Raw genomic sequence first — 20,768 nt, 5'->3', positions numbered from 1 at the left:
GTACCTGCGAGACCACCTACTGCCACCAGTAGCCTCCCACCATCCAGTACGATCCCACAGAGTTGGCCTCCTCAGGGTGCCGTCAGCCAGACAGTGTCGGCTGGTGACCCCCAGGGGGAGAGCCTTCTCTTTGGGAGCGCCTTCCCGCTTCGCATAATCCCTGAACTCCAGTCCTTCCGACCTGCCCTAAAAAGTTGGCTTTTCCAGCAAGCCGGCCTGGCCTGTTAATTTTAACTTATTTTAAATGTATTGTCTTTTAATTTTTTTTTTTTTTGATATGTATATAATTTTTTAACTTTGGGATGTGCGTTTTTTTTAATGTTGTACGCCGCCCTGAGTCCTTTTGGAGAAGGGCGGCATATAAATCCAAATAAACAGAAACAGAAACAAACAGAAACATCTTGGGACAAATCTCCATTTGGTAGTTCCGCAAGTGTAGTTACTTTCCTCCTCTATAAGTCATTTTCTGCCCATTATTTTCTAATCCCAAACTCTGAAAAATCCAGTAAAATGTGAACTGAATAACTATGAAATTGAAATAGCAAGTGGGAGAAAAAACATACTTTGTTTTTTTGCTTTCCTTTAAAGTTACAGTGTGGGTGGAATACATTATATACTAATTTCCTTTCTAAGGAAATTTCTAAGTGCCAATTAGTTATGCTCAAGAGATTCAAATGCTAACATGTTTCTTAGGAGATATTTGGCAGTGATGAGTTGAAGAGATGATTGAAAACACTATTTAATATCCATACATTTGGGAGTATTTACATCTTGGTATAGTTTACTCTATTATGGAGCAATTCTGTCTTCCAGTTTTATTTCCAAACTGTATGCATTAGGGTAGGATTTCGGATCCGTGGTGCAAAATTTTATCTCCACAACTTCAGTTTTAACTGGGGAAAGATTTCGATTTCTCCAGTAGTATGAAACAGCTGTAAGATTTTTAAGCCTGCCATACACTGCCACATTGCAAATTTCAAACATTTATCCACAGAAATAAATGTTGTGTGAGCAAAAGGGTCAATAGATTTTAAAATTAAACCTCTGGAGCAATGTTGAAAACATCTGAAGGGTTTCTGGCTATGTACCTGTGATCTGAAGCCATGCAGTTGTGCAGATAAAGTGCTCCAAATATCCTCCCTTTTGCCACATTGGGCAGCTAAATCAAAATCCAGCAGGAACAGTAAAAAAAATATTAAAAACAATATAATTTCATTTGGAAATGCCTAGACTGCTTACACTGTCTTATAATTTACATAAATATAGTGATTATTTTAAAAAATATATTCTTTTAAAAATATGCTACCATCTTTCATTCTATTTTAGGAATTAGCATTTTCATGGAGCTTTGGAGTTATCTGCCTTATTTGAGAATTTTAAAAAGATGAATGCTGAACTCATCTTAATGTTAGAATTTGTTGCATGGCCTATATTTCGAGAATAATCTAGGTGATAAAATTCTTAATTCAAAAACTTCATTGGTTTTGTCCATAAAGGCTGCTAAGATGGGTTGTCTATATTGCTAAGCTTTTTGAATGGTCATCAGAAAATCATTACTGTTCAGCTTCATCAAGCTCAGGACCTTAATGTGGCAAACAATGATAATTTAATGCTGTTCTCTTGCAATCAATATTGCCAAAACTAATATGTTTTTGTAAATTATTTCACTAGAGAAACTGCAGGGTTGCAAGGAAAGAACAAAAATTTTAAAATTCCAATTCTTCAGCTATGATTTCAGCTGTATTTACAAGTAAAGTTTTCTTTATCTTTCAAACACTATTTTGCTCTACAAATAGAATGGAAGTTTCTATCAGAGATGTATAATCATAAGGCTTTATTAATCCAGGGAAAATGCAGGCAAAATAATTTACTTATGTATTAGTAAGAACATTGGAAGAGGCTCCAAAAATAAATATGCAAGTATATATTAAAAATGACCTCACATTAGCCTGTCTTTAAAAAGCAGAATAACAATATGACAGAGTTGGAAGAGACCTTGGAGGTCTTCTAGTCCAACCCCCTGCTCAAGCAGGAAAGACATTCGCTCTTGTTGAAGTAGTAGCCTCACTAAGGGATGGTTTTAGAACAGTGTTTCTTTAACTTAATTTCTCTTGGGACCACTTTCCATTTTTATAAATTTTGGAAGTTCCCAAAACAGCTTTTTTGAATGGATTATTGATATTTTCCATGTTAAAAAAATAATTGAGTTATTCATTGTTGCTACCACTTCTCACACCGATTTGATGGGATTTTAATATTATATTATTTTTCAACATGGCAAACAATTTTGTTTTTGTAGACCCCCTAAGAGGGCTCTGGAAGACAGCTAAGTCCTAGGTCCACACTCTAAGAAAGATCGATTTAGAATAGAGGGCCTAGATTTTTGGAAGACCATTGGTTTTCAGTTATCCCTACCTATTTTATAAAATACAACAAGGTTGCATTTTCTAGGTTCCATCAATTGAACACTGTCACCTTATGGATCATACCTTTTCTGTTGCAGTGCTGGCCCCATTGAACTGCATCCCTTTCCCTAAATTCTTCTCCAAGGCAATGGACCATACTGCTATATACATCTTTTATAAGTATGCGTGTGTCTGAACCCTGGTGGAGAATATTTCATTATACTTCATTTATAGTTGATTTTTTTTAAAAAAAGCAAACAAATCTGTTGAATGTAGGTTTCAAGCAGTGCAACAACTTAAGTAGGATTGCATCCATCTCTTTCTGTTTATTATTGGATTTTTTTTTTTTGAGAGAAAAATAACTGCAACTTTCCAGTAGGATTTTTTTTGTCATGTTGTTTCATAAGTCATTTTCCATTCATTTTTCCCCAGTGACAGAGCAGTGGTTACTAACATAATACAAGGAAAATAAGTGACTGTCTTCAGTTAATGTTAGATATGTGGATGCCTAGATGGAATGCTACAAAGATATCTATTTTTTGGTTCAAGTTGGTAATTTGTGAGTTGGATGATGGTAACAGTTATGACAATGAAACAGAATGAAGACCTTGCAACATAAATTCAAGGAAAATAAATTCAACACTTACGTTGGCTGCAAAAGGTTACGTGCACTTTCCAGCTAAGAATAAGAAAAGGTTTTACTTCATGCTCATTGATGAATGAAGACAAAGCAAACAGCAAAGGCTAAATAAATTTTCATTTCTAAGCAACTATGCATATAGCTTTAAAATTAATGTGTATACTATTATGGCTTTATTTCTCTCTCATCAACCATGTAGATGTGTCTGCAGAGACAAGGTAAATAATCAGTGGCACTCTTTGTTTAATTAGCAATAACAACATAAGATAAACTGTTCTTTGTAAAGTGCATTATCCTTTGGCTTTTGGCTAAATAGCATTAGTGTTGTGACATTGGATAATGGAACATTCTGTACCAACAAATGTTCTCCAAATCCAAAAGATAAAGGGAAGGGTTTGTGTTTTGAATAATATGGAAAGATCTGATTTAATATATAGCTAAAATATAAGGCAGAGATTCTATTTTATCTTGATGGGAAGAATGCAAAGTGTATTTAAATTAACAGAAGATTAAAACAGAATGTTTCAAGATCTCTTCATTTTAGAATTAATAACAGCAGATAAATTTGTGCAAATATGCTATCTATTTGTAATACACAGCTCAACACTGAAAGATGGCAGAATGCAAAGTTTATCCATTTATTTTTCTGACCCTGCTTTGTTTTATAGCTTTTTTCTTGTTTCATTGTGAGAATAATAAAAGAGGAAAACGACACTATTTTGCTCATTAAAAATTCTATCATAATAAGGCAAATAACCTGTTTTTCACTAGCTTGATTTACATTGGTAAAATGTAAAAATCTAAAGAAAAACAGATGTTACCACAAGAAAAAAGGAACCAATGCCAGAATAATCATTTACGAAATGAGTTTGTTTTTGACTTGATTAGCGTGCATGTTTAAATGTATTTTATTGTGTTTTTATTTTTGTAGTTTTATCTTTAATGTTATATGCTTATCATGGACATTTTAGGTGATTTGCTGAGTATAGTGTGAACTGCTTAGAGTCTTCTGATCAGACTGGGTAGAAAAGCTAGTAAATAAAAATATAAAATAACATTTTATAATAATTATATTTATATTGATTGATAGCTACTTTTAAAGAATCAGTTACTGTGAAAAAAATTGGAAATAATCACAGATGCCTACTGTAGCATTCTCCTAATAAATAAATTGTGAATATCTGGTTTCACTAAAAGTCTGTATAGAATTTTTTCCTCTGTACCTATCATGCTAATCCATGCTTTTATCGTTATAGGAATAGTTCAAATAATGTGCTTTATGTGAAACCTCTTTCAATGATACAGAAAAATTTGAGTGAATGCATACAGTTACTCTTTGCTTCCTGGCAAATACGAGAAATGTAAACTGACTTAGATTGCATTGAGACAACTGTATTGGTTACCTGTCAGATCCTGCCAGAACCTTATCCCATTAATCTTTTATGGGTATAGATCCATATATTGTAAGACATTTCACTTCCTATATTTTTATTATCTTTTGTTGCTAGGATGACAAATAAAAGCTGAGTTGCCTTTAGTCTCTAAGTGGATTAAAATAAAGTAACCATGTCATGGTAATCAATAAATAACTGGATCCAAAGTTGCTATTCATTATTCTAGAGTTGTTTGAAAAAGAAAATACCAACTATGGAAAGGCAGCAGAAAATGAGAGGAATTATTAAAATGTTGAAGGTGAAAGAGGCATCCTATAGTTTTGAGGCAAATTTCTATTACACCAATCTGGCCCTTTGTCTTAAGAAGGTAGTCATGTTAAGCTATGAACCTACACAGAGAAGTGTGTAAATCCCACCTTCTCTTAGTCAATGAATATAGCTGAGGATATATAAGCAAGGAATAAAAATCCAAATTTTGTTATTTGGAGAAGAATTTGATCTAAAATCCCCAAATCTTAATGTTCTAAGTATAGACTGACCAGATTCCAAGGCATTCATCTTTCCTTTTTTCATCCATCATTTTCAAATACACAAGTATTCAACAAAGTTAGTTGAACTCTGCTCTATTTGTTTCATATGCAGCAATTTATTTATTTAATACTCTTTTATGTGGTTGAAAAACACATAGCATGGACTCAACTTTGTGATCACCCACAAAGAAGACGAATATATGTGTCAGCGTTCCAAATATCATGCAGAATTAAATCATTGTCCAAGGCAAAGTGATCCTTAAAACTCCAATTTAATAAGACAGGCATTTTGGCATTATGCTGTTGAATTTCAACTCTAACGCACATCCTGTGAGTTCACCCAGTTAAAAGTTCATCATCTATCCCCACACCCCCTAATTCATCACATGGTCCAATCTTCATCTTCCACGCTGGCATGTACACCCCTCTTCTTCCGGCCAGGAGTCGAGGTGCGGAGACAAAAGACGACCTTGAGCTTCTAAGAAAATCCATAACAATACATTCCACAATCCTACTCCTTTCTATTCCCCCCTCCCAACTACTATACCAATGAAACAGCATAATATATATATGTTTTAAATATGTGGCAGGCCAAAGATCCTAAAAGGAACAGAATTACAGGCCTGACAATACGTGCCTCAGGATAATGTTGCAGGATTCAATCTGGGATGGTCATGGGGACCAAAGGTTTTGTCTTCCAAGCTTTTGGACTTGTGCTGGAGCCCATCTTCAGGGAACTTCTCTCTAGCAAAGTTTGTGCTTTGGGCTGTTCTGTTTGTGGTATTTATATGGTGCCTATTGTTAGTGGCTTTACATACAACTAAGCCTTGTAGTTTTGTCACATATTGTGTAGATGATGTGACCATGCTGTTTGAAAGTTGGATCAGGAAGCTTAACAGTTATTTAGCCTGAGGAAGATTCCTATTTTGTGCATCTTGGGGACCCTGTAGAATTTCACTGGGATGGCATCTGTTCCTCACATTTTCCATCGTTCCCTCTCTATTATACAGTTGTGTTATTTAGAGTTGGCTGAGATAAGCATTCATTGGGTGGCCATTGTTCTCATCTCTGATGTCTTTGCTGGTCTATATGCTAATGAATCATTGAGCAGGGCAAATGCCTTCATTTCATAATCTGTGTGGTTCATCACCATCATTGAACAGCCTTTGTATGCTGGTAAAATAATAATGTGCTGGTCTTGCTTCAGGTCTTCGAAGTTGCATTGCTCCGTAGGGCTGCGTGTATTACTTGGTTTGTGTATGTCCAGCATTGCCAATACACAATATTGATAGCATGTTTTTCTGGCTCTGCTCTGTTGAATATGGATTCCAATGTTGTTATGAATTCTCTTGATATGGCATCTCAAGTGTTGACTCCCTCATTATGTTCCTGCTGGCTTAACTGTTTGCTCGATAAATTTTGGACCATATGTTTGGCTTTTGCCATATGTCTGCCCATTTCTGAGTTGACCAGTGGTCACTATTGTAGGCTGCATGGAATGACCCCTTCTTTGAAATAGGAAGCATAACTGTTTGTAAGTGGATCCCTCACATACTGCGAAGGATTCCCAAAGTCAAACTGTTTGAAGTGCTAGCCGCATATATCTCTCATGAATGAAGGTGAATATATGTGTCCCAGGTTAATGTTGCAGGATCCAATCTGGATCAGCCACTGGGACCAGAGGTTTTGTCTTCTGAGCTTTAGGACTTGTGCTGGAGCCCATCTTCAGGAAACTTCTCTCTAGCAGAGGGTGTGCTTTGGGCTGTTCTGTGTGTGGTATTTATGTGGTGCCTATTGTATATGGCTTTTTAGATGTTAGATGTTTATGTTCACTTTTAGAACATAATTTGTTTATATTTGAAACCCATTCTGCAACCACCATGGAATTTATCAGAAGGGAAGCAGGAATGGCAAACAACACCAGGGCTCATTTGTAAGGTGACCAACTTTTTTACAATAAAAAGGAGGACAAATAAATTGGAAAAAATATATCGTAAATAAAAGAAATATTTTATTCATTGCAACAATAATACACTAAAATATGATATATGCATAATAAAAACATTTGCAACATTTTATATTGTAATTATGCTTACATGCCTGTTAATTATTATTTAAATGAGTACTTTTCCATTGAATTAATATTTTTGTCAATGTATCATCTTCTAACAATATATTGGAAATATCTGAACAAGAAATATCCTTCATATTGAATTTTACGGCAAGTGCTGCAGCTAGAGTATCAACATTCAATCTCGATTTCTCACTTGTCGAAAAATCATTGGCAATTGAAAAAACTCTTTCAACTGCTGCATTAGTTCCAGGGCAGCACAACGTAAATTGAACAAGTATAAATAAATGTTCACATGGAATATGTTCATTTTTGAAATGGCTGAAAATATCCACCCATCTTTTATCAATTTCAACATGTTGATTTTCCCATTGTATTAATTTTTCAGAATTTAAATATACATTCAGTCTTCTAATTTCTTCAAAGAGACAATTGTCGTCTATTTTAATGTCTAGCATTTCTTTAGATAAAAATTCAACACAAGATTCAATATCTGTTCAATATACTTGCGATGAAGTAAAAAAAACACCATTAAAAACTGTTTAATAAAATACGTCACATAACGCGCAACAGATTAGTCTTCAAATATCAAAAAGGAGGACATGTAGGAGGACACTTTTCGAGGGAGGACAGAACTTACAAAAGAAGGACTGTCCTCCCTAAAGGAGGATGGTTGGTCACCTTATAATTTGTAACTCTTGAATGTTTAGCCACTGCTTTTTTAACCCCCCCCCCAACCATTACCAATCTTATGGCTAAGCAGACAGACAGAATAATGCTAGCACTTGTTTGGCAGGAAGCACATACAATAATTGATCAATGATACAGATAATGTTAAAGTTCTGCAAATTTATGTTCAACAGTGCCTGATCTTTTAGAGTTTCTCTTCCAGGCTAAATGTTGTAACGGGTAATGCAAATAAAGAAAAGGGCAAAAAGGGATTGATTAAAGAATTCAAGATCAGTTGTGATAAGAGAGGGGGGGAAAGGTATAATACTAGGTTGCAGTCTCTTGCTTGCTTTCTTTCTCACTCTCCCTCCCACTTTATTTTTACTTTTTTACCTTGATAGACTATTAGAACAGGTCAGTGAGCCCCTGCTTAGTAATGCTGCCAAGCTTAAATGTCAGTGATTAAGTGTTACCATGGAGATCTCTCTGAATTCCACAAATGGCCCATTATTTACTCCTACGGTTTGCAAGATAATTGATAATGACAATATGTTTGTGGTGCCTTATGATATCTGAAAAAGGCAGTGCAAATGGACTATGAAATACAGTAGCAAAGGATCGGCCCAAATCAGGGGTGGGTTCCTGCCAGTTCTAACCTATAGAAGAGGTTTCACAAGAGGTTCTACCATGCCGTTTAGAACTGGTTCCAGCTCCCTCCCGCCGCCCGTCCACACCACGCTTGCCCCGCCCACTGCTCACTGATTGGCTGGCTCACCAATCGCCCTGCCCGTCTCTAAGAGTCCTATCTAAATCTTAAATTCTTAAAGCTGTCAAGTGATGTGGGCATTTGAAAGGTGAATAGTAATAGGCTGAAACTGCTTAACTAACTCATCATGTTATCTTCTTAGCTGAAGATTGGCAGCATTGATTAAAATGCTACTGTTCTTTGAGTATTCATTTTAGTTTTTCCAAGCACTAGTGTTTGAGTAGATATTCTTCTGTTTATGTAATTTACAAATGACTCTTCAGAGTCAATTTCTTATTACTAATTTACTTATTACTAATTTAATGTATTACAATACAATACAATAGTAGAGTTGGAAGGGACCTTGGAGGTCTTCTAGTCCAACCCCCTGCCTAGGCAGGAAACCCTATAACGTTTCAGACAAATAGCTATCCAACATCTTCTTAAAGACTTCCAGTGTTGGGGCATTCACAACTTCTGGAGGCAATCTGTTCCACTGATTAATTGTTCTAACTGTCAGGAAATTTCTCCTCAGTTCTAAGTTGCTTCTCTCCTTGATTAGTTTCCACCCATTGCTTCTTGTTCTACCCTCAGGTGCTTTGGAGAATAGTTTGACTCCCTCTTCTTTGTGGCAACCTCTGAGATATTGGAATAATGCTATCATGTCTCCCCTAGTCCTTCTTTCTCTTAAGCTAAACATACCCAGTTCCTGCAACCATTCTTCATATGTTTTAGTCTCCAGTCCCCTAATCATCTTTGTTGCTCTTCTCTGCACTCTTTCTAGAGTCTCCACATCTTTTTTACATCGTGGCGACCAGAACTGAATGCAGTATTCCAAGTGTGGCCTTACCAAGGCATTATAAAGTGGTATTAACACTTCACGTGATCTTGATTCTATCCCTCTGTTGATGCAGCCTAGAACTGTGTTGGCTTTTTTGGCAGCTGCTGCACACTGCTGGCTCATATTTAAATGGTTGTCCACTAGGACTCCAAGATCCCTTTCACAGTTACTACTACTGAGTAAGGTATCACCTATACTGTACCTGTGCATTCCGTTTTTGTTGCCTAAATGTAGAACCTTACTCTTTTCACCATTGAATTTCATTTTATTAGATAGTGCCCAATGTTCAAGTTTGTCAAGATCCTTCTGTATCTTAAGCCTATCTTCTGGAGTGTTGGCTATTCCTGCCAGCTTGGTATCATCTGCAAATTTGATGAGTTCCCCATTTATTCCCTCATCCAAATCATTGATGAAGATGTTGAAGAGTACTGGGCCTAAAACAGAGCCTTGGGGTACTCCACTACATACTTCCCTCCATGTAGATGCAGTTCCATTGAGAACTACACGTTGAGTGCGGTTGGTCAGCCAGTTACCAATCCATCTGGTGGTGATGCTGTCTAACCCACATTCTTCTACTTTATCTAGTAGTAGGTTATGGTCTACCTTATCAAAAGCCTTACTGAAGTCCAAGTAAATTATATCAACGGCATTCCTCTGGTCCACTAATTTTGTCACATTATCAAAGAATGCAATAAGATTAGTCTGGCATGATCTGTTTTTGACAAATCCATGTTGGCTTTTGGCTATTACTTTGTTTGCTTCTAGGTGTTCGCAAATTCGTTGCTTGATTATTTTTTCCAGAATCTTTCCTGGTATTGAGGTTAGGCTGATAGGTCTGTAGTTTCCTGGATCTAATTTTTTCCCTTTTTTGAAGATGGGAACCACATCAGCTCTTTTCCAGTCCTCTGGTAGTTCCCCGGTGTTCCAGGATCTCTGAAAGATATAATTCAGTGGTTCTGAGATCTCGTCTGCTAGTTCCTTCAGAACTCTGGGGTGTAATCCATCCGGTCCTGGTGATTTGAACTCGTCTAGGGTAGACAGGTGCTCACTTACCATTTTCTTCCCTATTTCAATTTGTGTTCCTAATTTTGTGGTGCTGCTTTTGATAGGTTGGACTGTTTTATCCCTTTGTGTAAAGACAGATGCAAAACATGAGTTAAATAGTTCTGCTTTCTCCCTGTTGCTTGTCACCTTCTTGCCACTTTCTCCTAGCAATGGACCAATTGTTTCCTTAACTTTTTTCTTGTTTTTAACATGTTGGAAGAAGCTTTTTTTGTTAATTTTTACTTTACCTTAGTTATGTCCCCCTCCTTCCACTTTTTATACTTACTTTTTTTGTCTTTCAGTTTGTCAGATAGTTGTTTATGCAGCCATGCTGGTTTCTTTTGGGAGCTGTTGTTTTTCTTCTTCATTGGTATTGTGTTAGACTGGGCTTTTCTAATCTCATTTTTCAAAATTTCCCAAGCTTCTTGAGTTGTTTTCCCCTCGAGGATTCTCATCCATGGAATTTTATTATATATTATCACGTTGTTTCTTAATATATTATCTTATTACTTAATAGATTAAGAAGCTATATGTGAAATCATCTTATCTTCTTTCTTAATGCAGTATCATATATAATAATGTAAATCATTGAGTCCAGTTATTGCACTAAATTATTAATTCTATTAATAATGAACTGGGAACATGCACCATTTATTGGCATACTGATTGGAATAGCATTTAATCCTACTAATAAATACAAATAAATGTTGGGTTTGACTTTGTTCAGTGCATGAACCCAACTATTGTACCTTATGACTTTTTATTGTCAGCTCATCTATAGTCTGTTTAACTTAATGGGGCTTAAGCAAACTAAGATATAATAAGTAGCTTTTTGTGGCACTAAGTCACATCTTGTTTTAATTTTTAAAATCTTTATGGCCATGTCTCTGGGCATTAGGGGATTCTGGTTCCTTATATGGTGCTCTTTTAAAGTACAAGATATTTTTAATTGTTTATTTTCATGTTTTTAAGATATATTTTTCATTCTAGTGTGAGCTGCCTTGAGTAACTCAAGATATCAATTGCATCTATTGTATTAATTAATTAAATGTTATTTGAATGTTTTCTTATGGGATGTGCATTATTCTTTTTCCCCATTATTTTAGTTTTTATTATTTGAAATGCTGTATGTCATCCAGGATGTTCTAGAATGGATGACCTTCTAACAAATAAATATTTTTAATATGTGCAAAAGCTCTTATATAAATGTTAACGTTATAATCTAGTTGATATACTTCACAGACCTCTCCTTTTCTCATGAAGAAATAATTATCAGTATGTAGAGTTCTATCAAGGTACTATATGTGTCCCACTTTTTTTCTCTCTCTCTGCTTCTCTCTCTCTCCTCTCTCTCTCCCTCTCTCTCCCCTCTCCATATACATACATACAATTATTTTTATATATTGGTTATGTAGGTACCATAACTATTATTCTTATTGTAATAAAACCAACATAGAAACAAAGACTACCAAAGAATTCCTTGAAAAAAGGTATCAAATACATCGTAAAACAGTCATTTCTGTTGTGTGTGCCTTTGAATCAGTTTTTACTTTTGGTGACTTGCAAGAACTGCGGTTTTCTTGGCAAGGCTTTTCAGGAGTGATTTGCTTTTGCCTCCTTTCTAGTGTATTAGAGAGTGACTAGCTTAAGGTCACCCAGCTGATTTTGTGCCTAAGGCAAGACTATATGTCATGGTCTCCTGGTTTGTAGCCTAATGCCTTTAATATATCAAACTGGCTCTCAGAAACAGTCATACTGTATAAATATATACAGTACTGTACAAATCCATAAAACCATGCACAGAAGCAGATGTGACTGTTTGATATCTGTGTGCAGATTAAATATCATCGGGATATGCATATTGGTATATAATATATACAGATTAAATCTCTGCTGCTTTTAAAATTAATATAATTTAATTTATCACTCCTATCATGTTCAGCCTGTTTTAGTGATTCTTGATAAGGGCATGTTTAAGATTGAGTTTAATTGTCTTTGAACAGCTCACTCAGTTGCCTTTTGACTATTGCAAACTTATTAAGGCTGTTATGTTTTTTATTTTACAGTTGTCATAACATTTCCCCTTGTTAAAAAAGCATGTATACAATCTTTTTCTGTACGAAATAGGCACCACTACCCCCCACCCCCAGGAAATATATTAAATTTCTTCTACAAAAAATAAACTGGATAAATTAATCTCTCAAAGATTAAACTGGCTGTTATCTCTAATGTATTGGATGCATTCACCAGTAAGGAATAAAACAAGCTACATTTACAAGGTGGAAACCTGTAATGAACATTACTAAGAGCCACTGCTACATGGGATTACTCGTGAATAAATGTTGAAGGAAGAATTTGGTCAGGAGAAACTGCATTGCTGAATGAATAAGTTGCTATATTAAATAGCTTGTTATGCACCTCTGTTTAAATTGTGTTCCAGCCAATTAGAAAAATTAGCAGTAATGTCCTATTCCTGGGTTCCAACAGCTGACAGTGTCTTTTCCACATACACTCTTAGTACAGTCAGGACAATTTCTTTACATTTTACACATGGCATGTATGTATAAAAATATCAGTTCCTCTTTCCTAGATAAAAGCATGGGGCATGATATGCACTTTTAAGCTACTATAGTCAGATAAAGATTTCAAAAGTGCAATCATTCTTGGGCACTTGCTTAGGGGTTGGGGTGAACATTTGGTGGGGAATACATTAAAATTCAGAACCTCCACCTAACGTTGGCAATGACAATTGCCAATTACTTCTTATGTTTTCTATCCAGTAGTTAAATCTAGGTGCAATTTGTTACACAACAACTGAGTTACAGATACACACTCTTGCTTCACTTCCTGGAATTACTATCTTGCATGCTGGCATTTCTGGGAATGATATTGCAGTGTTATAACTCTGATTTAGTGTTCTGCTTAAATGAAATCTTTCCAGGAAGCCTGGCTTAACCCTCAGAAAATGCATCCATCAAGTGTCCACATGACTCCCATAGCTAATCTGCTAAAGTTGTTTGTTTATAGTTCTGGAAGAAAGGAAACCAACTGGTGAGGGTAGCGTGACCACTACTGAATTTAGTCATCTTGACATTCATCACAGCTGGATGAGCTGATGATGCCAGATATAATCAATGCTACCCTCAGTATAGGTACTGTGGGATCTTTTTCAAGATAAACAGGCACATTTTAATCTGAATGAATGCCAAGCAGAACCTTTTTCAAAGCAGTTGTTAAATAAATTACATTAGTACTGACTGTAAGATGAATATCTTCTTATTAGTCCATTAGTAATATTTTCTGCTGGCAAGATAGATATATAAATCATGACATTATTTTGTTATCATTCAAGGGTAGCAGACAAATAATCTATGTTAAAGATTGTGGAGGCAAGCTTTGTTTTGGACAACTAAGACCAAAGGGCTAAAGAAACTTGCGAAGTGCCTTTCTCTGAGACCAAGCACATGTTCTTTATGCATAAAGTTAAGTGCCAGCCACTTTCACCAGGTATCCATCCCCAATTTGACTCTTTGCAATTTCCCCAAAGCCTGTAATCTCTAGCTTGCATGGCCATGCCACATCTGTAACTACCCTGAAGATGATCTCTAGGGGATATTCAAGTCTGTCTAAGAGGTGCACTTTTGCTGCAGATCAGTTTGTCTTTGGGCTATCAAAACTTTTCTTTTCTTTTTGCTATTTTTTAAGATCTTCTTTTTTAAGAATATAAGATAAGCCTTGATATATCCTGCCACAGGCTGATATAATTCAGCACTCTGTGTTACAAAGAGGTCAACTGAATCCATTTGGGAAGCTCGTACATCTGCACTAAAAGAGGGTACCTTTTTTCCAGCAATAAAACATGCTGTCTGTGTTTCAGGAGGAGTAAACAAGCATCAGTAAAAGATCCATTGTGGATCAGTCATATTTTAAAACATATAAATTGCCTGCCACTTCCCAGCTATTGAAAATGAGTTCTATAGTTTAACCATGCACTTTTAGTAAAATATTCTTTATGTGGTTCTTAATCTTCCTACACTTATCTGAAGTTGGTTTGTTCAAGAGATCATCCTTCCCATTGAGGAAGGCATGAATAATCAAATTCAGTGCCTCTTTTTGATCTTTTCCAGCTTATATCCAGCCACAACAGAACTACATTTAAAGGACTGTGAATGGTCATTCTGGCACCAGATACAACAACTAAAATTCTGTAAAGTGTACTGAGTGTGCAGTAGAGGCTTTTTACAACTTTAATGCACTGTGACAATGTGATAGAATGCCAGTTTGACTCACAAGGGGAGAATGCTGAGCCATTAGCAAAATATTGAGTCTTGATATTTGAGGGAAAATGGAAAGTGTAAGAAACTTCAAATAGATCTGTATTGATTGTATTAGGCATAAATTGGTGTAGAGAAGCGTTCTGACAAGTTTTCAAAAGCCTTTATAATACCCAACTACCTTAAAGTACATTCCAAGACCCCTAGAAATCTACCTTGAAGGACCTGCTGTTAGGCCCCAAACCAGAGGTGGTATTCAGCAGGTTCTGACCAGTTCTGGAGAACCGGCAGTGACATGCAGTCAGGTGAGGCAAGTGAGGCACAGCCTCACCGCTCTCATCATGAAAAGAAAACAAACGTAAAAGGAAAAAGCTGAGCTAGTTGCTGCCTCACTGTGGATGACTCTGCTTAACTGTTAAAAAAAGCCTCTAAAAAGTGCCCTCTACTATGAAGCAGGAGAACTGCATGCCTCCTCTAGTCTGACTTTAGGTGTTTTATGATCACTCGAGCAGAGTTAAGCAAGGGTTAAAAGCCTAAAAATTCCTGACGTAGTTGAGGCATGCAGTTCTCCTGCCTCATAGCAGAGGGTGCTTTTTTAGAGGCTTTTTTTTAACAGTTACACAGAGTCATCCACGGAAGCCAGGCAAAGAGCCATGCTGTAGCACACACACTTTCCCCCAGCCTCTTTCTTTTGGAAGGTTCGGATCGGCTCTCCTCCAGGTTCTCTGCCTCTCTTCTCATCCCAGCCTGCCAGCAAGAGGTGAATGGGTGGGCTTTATTGTGTTCCAGGCATTTCCCACCCAGACAACAGGCTGCATTTGCAATGGTGGAGGTGTTTGGGGAAGGCAGCAGGGGAATGGGGTGGTGGTGGCAGAGGAGCTGCTTTCAAGCCACTGGAAAAGATATCCAATCCAACTTTTGTGTGTGTGTGTGTGTGTGTGTTTGTTTGAGAGTGAGTGAGAGAGGGAAGGGGGTAGGAGAGATAGTCCAATCCAACTTCTCTCTGTGTGTGTGTGTGTGTGTGTGTGTGTGTGTGTTTGAGAGAGGGGGAGGAAGGGAGAGACAAACAAATGCTGTCATTTTAATTGGAACTGAGCATGCCTGGCTGTGGAATTCTGGGAGTTGAAGTCCACAAGTCTAAAAATATTTGAAACCCACCACTGTGTCAGTGCCTCACCAGCCACAAACCTCATCACACATCACTGAGGACCGGTAGTGAAAATTTTGAGTAGTTTGGAGAACTGGTAAGTACCATCTCTGACTGGCCCTGCCCACATATATGCTCTGCCTCCCGAGTCTCAGCTGATCGGGAGGGAATGGGGATGTTGCAGTAACCTTCCCCTGGAGTTGGGAGGGAATGGAGATTTTACAGTATTTCCCCTGCCATGCACACCAAGCCACGCCCACCAAACCATGCCCACAGAACCTGTAGTAATTTTTTAAAAATCCCACCACAGTCCCAAACCACTCCAAACAAATTTCATTTTCTGCAAATGTAATGTGGCATAGATTTTTTTTCTTCCATCTTCAGTTGTTCAGTGTAAATTTTCCAATTAACTTTATGTCTAGAATAGTAGTTGACTTTCATCAATATCATTCTAGACATCTTTCAGTGCAATTAATTGCCCATTGTACCACAGTAAACTACAAGAACTGTGGGCTTGTAGCCAAAAATCGAGTCTGGAATATCTGGTGATTCCAAACTGTCAACATGAGGGACTTGGTGCATCATAAACTTATTTACTATCATATTCTGAAATTCTATCAATTAGAAGAAGCCATGGGAATTGGCCCAGACTGAGGGACCATATCTTGTAATCTCCTGTGTCATTCCTATTTCAATGCCTACCTCTAGTGAATGAGTGACTATTTAACTTGCCTAACACATAAATGCACAGATTATGCAACACCCAAATACCAATCCACTGAATTATCACTTTTGTGAAGTCTGCTCAAAGAAATCCTATATATAAACCCATGGCAAACTCACCCCCACCCCCGTAATACAATTTAAAAATCAAATTCTTTTCTAATAACTTAGGTAGTTGCCAAGATGTTACCAAGTAAGTTGAGCTCCATGTTCAGTTCGAGAGATCTCAAAATATACTCAAATTTATCATTAAAACCAGCAGATTTTTAAAATGTGTCCATTTGATAGCTAATATTTGGAAAATGTAGGCTTTCAGGAGAGTCTGGAACCTAATCATATGAGTGTGTGGAAGAAAATACAGAGAAATTTAAGAAGGGCCATTTGGCTTACAAAATATTGTCAATGACATGCATTTCATGCATTAAGAACACAAGCAAGATAACAAGCAATCTTATTTGGTTGAGTAATAGTACTGAATTTCAAAGCAGGCTTGACTAACTGAATTTTATTTTCATATGCATTTATAATCATTTTCAGCAAATATTTGGTCTGTCAACTTTACAAGCTGAATATCTGTATAGTTCTTGAGGTAAAGATTTAACCTTTTCAATGCTAATTGATATCAGTAAAATGTTTTAAACTCTCAGAATAAAAAAGGTATTATGGCTTTATTTTAATTCTATGCATTTAACTTCAAATGCAGAATTCATTCTGCAACATTAATAAGATTGAAAAAAAAATCCACATAAGTTTGGATTCACACTTATACATCCATTAATGTTAAAAAGTGCTAACAGAGTATTTTAATAAATACGGTATGCATGCAATCTTGGAGGGGTGAACTCTTTTCCCCTTTCCATTATTTTTCAATTTTCTTGGAGCTTTATATTTCTAAATCTGTATAGAACTGAGCTACAATTCTGTTTTGAAATCTGAAGGCTTAGGAACGCCCTTGTTCCAAACAATCTTCATATGTTTACCTCTACCTTATCTGACACAAAATTTTCTTTATCAATGCACATATAAATTCATTATCTCTAAATACTGAGATAATGAGATAAACAATGCAGCACTGACAGCAGCAGCAACAAAGCAGGGACTCAATTTTGTACAACTCATGCATATGAAGAATTAGACGAATTTGAAGAATTATACGGAGAAAATAACAACTTTATATTTCATAGATGGCAAACCAATTTCTTCCAAATACATTAGTTAGATATATAGTACATCCTCTCCAGGATCCCAAATATTCTCCTTCAATAATTATTTATCCCTGTTATATCTGAAAATATTTTTTATTTATTTATTTATTTATTTATTTATTTATTTATTTATTTATTTATTTCGATTTATCAGTCGCCCCCTCTCCGCAAAGGGACTCGGGGCGACGTACAATTAAATCAAGAATACAAATGTGGCATGGAGGAGGTAACATCAATAAATAAATAACAATAAATTAAAACAGTTAAAACAATTTAAAAACCCCAAAATTTACGTTTAAAATATTAAAATATTAAAATTGCCAGGGAGGTTAGAAGGTTCTAGTTAAGCCAGGCCGGCTAGTTGGAACAGGTGGGTCTTGAGTTTCGTGTAGAAGGAGCGGAGATCGGTCGTTGTCCTGATATCTGGGGGGAGGTCATTCCAGAGGGCTGGGCCCATCACAGAGAAAGCCCTACTCCTGAGCGCCGCCCTCTGACACTGCCTGGTGGACGGCACCTGGAGGAGTCCCTCTCTGTGAGAGCGAATTGGTTGCAGGGATGACCACAGACCACAGGGAGCCAGTGCAGCTCGCGCAGGAGAGGTGTTATATGGGAGAACCTCGTTCTCCCCATGATTGCCCGCGCGGCCGCATTCTGGACCAGTTGCAGTCTCCGGGTGCATCTCAAGGGGAGCCCCATGTAGAGAGCATTACAGTAGTCCAGGCGAGACGTCACCAGCAGGTGACTGTGCGGAGGGCATCCCGGTCCAATAGGGGGTGCAATTGGCGCACCAGGTGAACCTGGTGGAATGCCCCCCTCGCCACGGCTGCCACATGGTCATCCATAGACAGCCGGGCATCTAGGAGGATGCCCAAATTGCGCGCCCGCTCCACGGGGGCCAGTAGCTCGCCCCCAATGGCCAGCGATGGAATGCACTGGTTGAACCGGGAGGCCGGTAGCCACAGCCACTCCGTCTTGGAGGGGTTGAGTCTGAGTCTGTTGTCTCCCATTCAGACCCGTACGGCTTCCAAACACCGGGACATCACTTCGACGGCCTCGTTGGGGTGGTTAGGGTTGGAAATGTACAGCTGTGTATCATCAGCGTACAGATGGTATCCCACCCCAAAACCATGGATGATCTCGCCCAGCGGCTTCATGTATGTGTTGAACAGGAGAGGTGAGAGGACCGACCCCTGCGGCACCCCACAGGTGAGCGGCCTCAGGGTCGACCTCTGCTCCCCTGCCAACACACATTGCGTCCGGTCGGAGAGGTAGGAGCAGAACCACCGCAACATGGTGCCCCCTACCCCCAACCCCTCCAGCCGGCGCAGTAGGATACCATGGTCGATGGTATCAAAAGCCGCTGAGAGATGTAATAGGACCAGGATAGAGGAGCAACCCCTATCTCTGGCCCTCCAGAGATCATCCACCAACGCGACCAAGGCCGTCTCCGTGCTATGCCCGGGCCGGAAGCCGGACTGGCGTCGGTCTAGATAATCAGATTCCTCCAGGTGACGTGGGAACTGCTGAGCCACCACACTCTCTACAACCTTCGTTAAAAAAGGAAGGTTGGAGACAGGACGATAATTTGCTAGCTCCATCGGGTCCAGGGAAGGCTTCTTGAACAAGGGCCTCACAACCGCCTCTTTCAAGGTGGCTGGCAGGAACCCCTCACTCAATGAAGCATTCACAAGTCCAAATAGCCAGCCTCGTGTGACCTCCCAGGATGCCAGCACAAGCCAGGAGGGACACGGGTCCAATAAACATGTGGTGGCTCGCAGTCGCCCACGCAACCTGTCCAAATCCTCGGTGGCAACAGAGTCAAACTCCTCCCAGCATGGTCTCTCAAGACTCGCCTCGGACATCCCCCCTGGAACACTGAAGGGGGCCCATTCCCTCCGGATTTGAGTGATTTTATCCTGCAGGTATCCCCCAAATTCCTCTGCCCTGCCCTGCAAAGGGGGCTCCCGCTGCCTCTGTGACAAGAGGGAGCGGGTCATCCGAAACAGGGCGGCAAATTTATTCCAAAGGCTTTTTTTGGGAAATTTAGACAATGTTCTCTCTTTATTATTTTATAGGCAATCTTCTCTAAATAGTGTATAAGAGAACATTTTCTGATTAGACCTTCCCCTTTTCTGGAGTAGACTCAGAAAACTGCCATCTTCTATTTAAAAGCCTTCTATATCTTGTCATTGTTTCTTTCAACATTTTTCTTACAAAAACTATATAGGAAAGGCATAATAGTTGTACAACTTTTTAAATTGGAAACATTAGAATTGTTCATCTGGAAACACTTTGTGAGAACAATACATGGAGGGATAGGTTTTCCACACAATATTTCCAGAACTGCCCTATGCCAGAGCCATTGCAGAATTAATGAAGTTATTTATATTGCTCTTCTTCATTAACCCTTGTTACACATTTTAAGAATTGGGTAAGATTTCTCTTAAGAGCCCCATTGGCGTTAACATATATAGGGCTGCTTTACATCTTTCCACAACATGGCAATCAAATGTGATGGGTTAGGACAGGGGTGTCCAAACTTGGGAACTTTAAGACTTGTGGACTTCAACTCCCAGAATTCCCCAGCCAGCTGGCTGGGGAATTCTGGGAGTTGAAGTCCACAAGTCTTAAAGTTCCCAAGTTTGGACACCCCTGGGTTAGGATCTTCAAACACTTAGTTAACCATGGCTCATTGAATTGGTTGGATTCAAATAAGATGCTGAACAAAAATGGCCGAGTTCACACAACTTGCTAAAACAAAATCAGGGAAATAATTGAAAAAAAAAGTTAAAACTCAGTATCTTTCTGCTCTGTAAAAATCTAAAACTTTACTTTAGGCGTACTTTTTGTCTATGCATGCATTTATAAAAATATGGAAAATATTTAGCCCTTAGTACTCCAATGGGAAAAGGGGTAAGATTTCAAAAGCATAATCAATCTATAGAATTTATTCTAATTGTGTTTTGTTTTTATGGATACATTTTTTTGAAACTGTTTATCTCTGAGATACTACATAATACAACTGTCAGTACTGCTTTCAATATAGCAATAGCACTTAGACTTATATCAGGGCCATCTTA

The sequence above is a fragment of the Natrix helvetica genome, assembly GCF_964273705.1.
Source record: "Natrix helvetica genome assembly, chromosome: 3".
Classification (NCBI taxonomy): Eukaryota; Metazoa; Chordata; class Lepidosauria; order Squamata; family Natricidae; genus Natrix; species Natrix helvetica.
Note: the sequence above shows the minus strand (reverse complement) of the source record.